This window comes from Capra hircus, chromosome 2, assembly GCF_001704415.2.
Source record: "Capra hircus breed San Clemente chromosome 2, ASM170441v1, whole genome shotgun sequence".
In the NCBI taxonomy this organism is placed as follows: Eukaryota; Metazoa; Chordata; class Mammalia; order Artiodactyla; family Bovidae; genus Capra; species Capra hircus.
In genome coordinates, this window is record NC_030809.1 from 5,797,171 (window position 1) to 5,804,175 (window position 7,005).

Here is a 7,005-nt window from a genome sequence, read left to right on the forward strand (position 1 = left end):
CCTGACCCAGGGATCGAACCAGGGTCTCTGGCATTGCAGGCAGATTCTTTACCAACTGAGCTATTAGGGAAGTCCGAACTTCCCTTTCTGAGAGCAGAAGCTCTATCTAATTGGTGGTGACTGGAGGGCCAGGCTTTGTGTCCAGCTCTGTGCCAGCCACACAATGGGAGATGGGGAGGGAACACCATCTGCGGAGCACCTATGTGCTCCAAACACTGGACTAGACCCTTTCTTCCTTCTCTCATTAATCCCCACTCATCCTTGAAAACAGGCTAAATCATGCCCAATTCACAAAGGAGAAAACTGAGGACTTGCAGGGGTGAAGGGATTGCTCTCAACCCCACAGATGAGCTGGGAGGCAGGTCTGTCCACTGATGACCTGAGAGCTCTTTCAAGACAAGACATCTAGGCCCCTAGAGGGGCTTTCTGCATGTAACGCTACATGCCTCCACCCAAAGAGCCAAAGAGCCGTTCCGTAGTCTTACCTGACCTTGGGATCACAATCCTTCCCCTTCTGATTCTCCTCACATGCTCTCCCTCCCAATATCTTCCCAGCCTGACTCAGGCTCAGCCATCCAGTTAGAACACGTAACATTCAATGGCTCCTCTGCTCAGTAACATTCGATGGCTCCCCACGGCCAGCTGGACATAATGCCTGCCCATGAGCCTGGCATTCAGGCCTTTCTATGAATTGACCCTCTAGTCTCAATCTCGCCTCTCCTGGACAAAGAATATCTTCACTCCAGACCAGCTGGGCCCTTCCTAACCTCTAGGCAAGATGCAAGCTCTCCTGCCTCAATGATCTTACGTTCCCCTTTCACTCCACCTATCTAACCATCCTTTTAAACCTCATTCAAGTCACACCTTCTCCCTAAAAGTGGACCATTTCAGCTCTCACAGCCCCTACTCGTCGGACCTCTCTAACCCCAGTCCTCAGTTTTTCAGGTCTGAGCACACACTGCCTTCATCTAGCCTTTACTCATGCTCACCCCATCTCCGGGGCTAAGCTGTGAGCCCCTTACCCTGCTCATCGCTGAACCCCTCCCAGCCCTGCGCCTGCTCTCTGCAACCCCTCATACTAGCCCCACCCACCAAGACTCTCAACCAATCCTGTCCAGAGGTAGGAGGGATTTAAGGCACTTCAGCTCAGTTCAGTTCAGTTCAGTTCAGTCACTCAGCCCTGTCTGACTCTTAACAACTCCATGGACTGCAGCACTCTAGGCCTCCCTGTCCATCCCCAGCTCCCGGAGCTTACTCAAACTCGTGTCCATTGAGTTGGTGATGCCATCCAACAATCTCATCCTCTGTCGTCCCCTTCTCCTCCCACCCTCAATCTTTCCTAGCATCAGGGTCTTTTCCAATGAGTTAGCTCTTTGCATCAGGTGGCCAAAGTATTGGAGTTTCAGCTTCAGCATCAGTCCTTCCAATGAATATTCAGGACTGATTTCCTTTAGGATGGACTAGTTGCATCTCCTTGCAGTCCAAAGGACTCTCAAGAGTCTTCTCCAACACCACAGTTCAAAAGCATCAATTCTTCAGTGCTCAGCTTTCTTTCATACATGACTTTCTCACATCCATACATGACTACTGGAAAAACCATAGCTTTGACTAGACGGACCTTTGTTGGCAAAGTAATGTCTCTGCTTTTGAATATGCTATCTAGGTTGGTCAGAGCTTTTCTTCCAAAGGTAACTGTCTTTTAATTTCATGGCTGCAGTCACCATCTGCAGTGATTTTGGAGCCCAAAAAAATAAAGTCTGTCACTGTTTCCACTGTTTCCCCATCTATTTGCCATGAAGTGATGAAACTGGATGTCATGATCTTAGTTTTCTGAATGTTGAGCTTCAAGCCAACTTTTTCACTCTCCTCTTTCACTTTCATCAAGAGGCTTTTTAGTTCTTCTTCACTTTCTGCCATAAAGGTAGTGTCATCTGCATATCTGAGGTTATTGATATTTCTCCCGGCAATCTTGATTCCAGCTTGTGCTTTATCCAGCCCAGCATTTCTCATGATGTACTCTGCATATAAGTTAAATAAGCAGGGTGACAATATACAGCCTTGACGGACTCCTTTTCCTATTTGGAACCAGTCTGTTGTTCCATGTCCAGTTCTAACTGTTGCTTCCTGACCTGCATACAGATTTCTCAAGAGGCAGGTCAAATGGTCTGGTATTCCCATCTCTTGAAGAATTTTACACAGTTTGTGGTGATCCACACAGTCAAAGGCTTTGGCATAGTCAATAAAGCAGAAATAGATGATTTTCTGGAACTCTCTTGCTTTTTTGATAATCCAACAGATGTTGGCAATTTGATCTCTGGTTCCTCTGCCTTTTCTAAAACCAGCTTGAACACCTGGAGGTTCACAGTTCACATACTGTTGAAGCCTGGCATGGAGAATTTTGAGCCTTACTTTACTAGTGTGTGAGATGAATGCAATTGTGTGGTAGTTTGAGCATTCTTTGGCATTGCCTTTGGGATTGGAATGAAAACTGACCATTTCCAGTCCTGTGACCACTGGTGACTTTTCCAAATTTGCTGGCATATTGAGTGCAGCACTTTCACAGCATCATCTTTTAGGATTTGAAATAGCTCAACTGGAATTCCATCACCTCCACTAGTTTCATTTGTAGAGATGCTTCCTAAGGCCCACTTGACTTCACATTCCAGAATGTCTGGCTCTATGTTAGTAATCATACCATTATGATTAGCTGGGTCGTGAAGTTTTTTGTACAGTTTTTCTGCGTATTCTTGCCGCTTCTTAATAGCTTCTGCTTCTGTTAGATCCATACCGCTTCTGTCCTTTATTGAGCCCATCTTTACATGAAATGTTCCCTTGGTATCTCTAATTTTCTTGAAGAGATATCTAGTCTTTCCCATTCTATGGTTTTCCTCTATTTCTTTGCACTGATCACTGCGGAAGGCTTTCTTATCTCTCCTTGCTACTCTTTGGAACTCTGCATTCAAATGGGTATATCTTCCCTTTTCTCCTTTGCTTTTTGCTTCTCTTCTTTTCACAGCTATTTGTAAGGCCTCCTCAGACAGCCATTTTGCTTTTTTGCATTTCTTTTTCTTGAGGATGGTCTTGATCCCTGTCTCCCATACAATGTCATGAACCTCTGTCCATAGCTCATCAGGCACTATGTCTATCAGATCTAATCCCTTGAATTTATCTGTCACTTCCACTGTATAATTGTAAGGGATTTGATTTAGGTCATAGCTGAATGGTCTAGTGGTTTGCCCTACTTTCTTCAATTTGAGTATGAATTTGGCAAAAAGGAGTTCATGATCTGAGCCACAGTCAGCTCCCAGTCTTGTTTTTGCTGACTGTATAGAGCTTCTTCATCTTTGGCAGCAAAGGATATAATCAGTCTGATTTTGGTGTTGACCATCTGGTGATATCCAGGTGTAGAGTCTTCTCTTGTGTTGTTGGAAAAGGGTGTTTGGTATGACCAGTACATTCCCTTGGTAAAACTCTATTAGCCGTTGCTCTGCTTCATTCTGTACTCCCAGGCCAAATCTGCCTGTTATTCCAGGTATTTCTTGGCTTCATTCTTCTGCATTCCTTTTCTGTAAAGAACCCAATAGGAATTACTTTAGGTTTGAGGGCTATACAATCTCTACTGTACTTCTCAACTCTGCTCTGTAGCATGAAAACAGCCCACAGACAAGATAAAAACAAGTGAGTGTGACTCTGTTCCAATCAGTCATTAAGGACGCTGGGATTAGAATTTTACATAATATTCATGTCACAAAATATTTTTCTCCTGATTGTTGTTTTCAGCCATTTAGAAATATAAAACCATTCTTAGCTAGCAAGCCACACCATCTCTGGGCTGGACTTGCCATTCTGCTTTAGACCCAACTGTGGTTCTAGGCTTGGAAAGAGAAGAGCAGGAACTTGGATGCAGAACTGCCTGATTCCCAAGCCAGTCCGCATTCCATTAGGTTACGTTCCTGCTAGGTTCCAACCTGGAGATGTTGACAGGAAAACTCTCTGGGCCTCGTTGTCTTGGACTGTAAAATGGACATTGCGGTTCCTACCCTGAGTGACCAAAGGCACCAGTTCTCTAAATGCCATGGGTGACAAAATCCCCTGGAAATGTGCTGGTGTCTAGCTTCCCCGTCCTAGGGCTCTGATTCCATATGACCTGGAGGCCCAGGAATCCACACTTTCCTCAAGCACCCCAGGTGATTCCTGTGCGGGGGACCCTCTGCCTCCAGTGAGAAGGCTGAGCTGGTGGAAAATGAAAGCCGTGACCAGTAGCAGCCCAGCCTCCTCCCACAAGGATCCATGAGCCCGATGGGGTTGAGGGAAGAAGGGAAAAAGGACATCTTTCTTGGGTGTTGTTAGTTCTAGAAGGTCTCGATACCCTCTCCTGTTGGAATTCCCTTCTGCAGTCTCCCAGCCTCTCACCTGAGCACATCGGACCCCAGGGTCCATGTTCTCGAGCTTCTACCATTGGGTCTGTCTGCACGTGGCCACCCTTCACCCCAAGGGCCGATCTGGCTGCTGGTCACACATGTTTAGGGCCTCCCAACCGGCCACAAGGATCCAGGCAAAGTCAGCCACGGCCAAGGTAACAGAGCTTGTCTCTGGTGCTGCCTCAGGCCGGCTGCCTCTCCTGCAAGACCCGCACTCCTCTGACTTCTGACCCATAAACCCTGACCCTGCCGCATATCCTCCACCAGCATCCCCCCAACAACAGCACTCTGAACAGTGCCCCTCTGGGCCTCCCCACTCAGATTCCAGATCCGCCAGAAACCCGGGACTCTCACTCTGTGTTCAGTCATGCCCACTGCAGTCAAACATACCTTGCTTTACACGGGCATGAATATATCTAAACCCCTCACCTTTGTTATTGCTCTCTCCCACCCCCTGGGGAGGGTTCACTTCTTCAGCTCTCCAGGGGAACAGCTGAGGTTTCATCAAACAGGAACCAAAACCAAGAATAATGGGGAATTCTAGAGGTGACCCTAGATGGGTCTCGGGACTTCGCCTATTCCCTCACTGTCCGGACCTGCCTTTTCCCCTGTGCCCCTTCTCAGAGGGGATGGGGTTGAAACTCAGATCTCCTGGATGGGCTGACGGTTGGACAGGGGAAGGAAGGGGAGTGATCTCCTTGGGTCTGTGCGCCTTGACCTTCATGTAGCCACTTTGACCCTGACTCATAACCCTCGACATGCCAGAGTCCTTTTAGTTTCCAGGCTTCCGAGAAACCTCCTAGAAACATAAAGTACGAAACAACAGGCTTATCAGGAGAGACCAGAGTTCCCCTACAGGAGCCAGGAGCAGGTGGGACAGCCCAGTCTCGGTGACGTGCGAGCCTGACTGGGGTTTCCTCTGAGAGCTCTTGGATCTGAGCCTCACTCTGCAGACTGGTCCTCTTAACTGTTAGGCAAATGGAGAGAAATGCATGCCCCCAATGACAGCCTTGACTGCCAAGTCAGCCCATACCCCTGGAGGAAGTAATACAGAGACTAACATCCCCATTCCCCAGTTCCCAGGAGAGGGGATAATCTGATTGACCCATCTTGGAACAAGGACACTCCTTGCCCAATCAGCTGAGGCCAAGAAGGAGCAGGCCTATAATAGTGGTTCAGGAGACATCCCTGGGCGTCCAATGGCTAAGACTCCACGTTCCCAATTCAGGGGTCCCGGGTTCAATCCCTGGTCAGGACACTAGGTCCTACATGTCTCAACTAAGAGCTGGCACAGGCAAGTAAATATTTTTCAGAAATAATAATAGTTCACGATTATTAACCTAAATGCCCAGCAAATATTCTCCCCTGCACTAGTTACAAGCCTAATGAGCAAATCTTCTAATTCTGTGGTTCTCAAACGTCAGCAGGCATCACAATCACCAGGCGGGCTTCTTAGAACTGGCATTTCCTGAGAGTTCCCACATGCTGCTGCTGCTACTGCCTGAGGACCACACTTAAAGAACCACTCTCCTAATTTAATTGTTCCCGTTCTATAGATAAGAATGTTGAGGCTCACGGGGGGGTGTTACTTGCCCATGCCACACTGAAAATTTAGGACGTGGATCCAGGAAACCACGTGTTCCATGGAACCCAGGGAACCATGTGTTACACTCTGTGCCCTCCTGCCTAGACTGCAGGGTGGGCAGGGCAGTTCCCAGCGTGGCGTGGGCAGCCCTATCAGGTCTGCCACCTGGCAGGCACCTTGGTACCCTACCCTTGCTTCTCCACGTCCAGCCCAGTCCCTCCCAAGGACCAAAAAGCTTTGAGCCACTTAAGGAAGGGAAAGGAGGGTAAAAGCAAAGAAGGAAGGCAAGGGCTTGATAAGTAATAATAACAGCTCACAGAGTGCCTGACGCTTGGTGAATTTCACAATCATGTCCCCCTTTTACAGAGGGGGTCTCGGAGGCGCGGAGCAGTGGCATGGCTTGCCTGACATAACACGCTAGTAAGTAACACAACAAGGATTCAACACAGGGCAGTTTGGCTGCAGAGTCACTGCTCCCCAGAGCAGGCAAGAGACCCTGGTGGGGCTGTGTGGGGTGGCAGCTGGGGCCACTGGTTCTTGAGTCAGACAGACTTCAGATCAAATCCTGCCTGAACATTTGTACCAACTATGCGAGCATGTCAAGTGACTTCCCTGTTCTCCTGTGTCATCCCCTTACAGACAAATGATGCAATTTGCATCCTGGTATGCAGCCGTGATTCTTCTCTTGAATTAAATTCCTAGAGGTAGACTCCCTGGGGAAAGGAAATGTAAACTTTGAAATCTCTGAGATGTGTTTCCAAATGGAAGGATGGGCTATCGAGGCTGAACAAGCCAGGCCGGCTCTAGGCTTGCTGCCACCAGGGGGGAGCAGATACCAGGAGAAGGACGGCTTATAAGAGGAGCTGGCAGGCGGCTGAGATGGGACCTGAAGCTCCTGCCTCCTCCCTCCCTTCTCCCCAAGTGCATCCTGCTCCCTGGGCAGGCTGTGAGCTTCTGGAGGGGGGCTGAGGGTCAGCTTTGAAGACCCAAGTTCCTCTA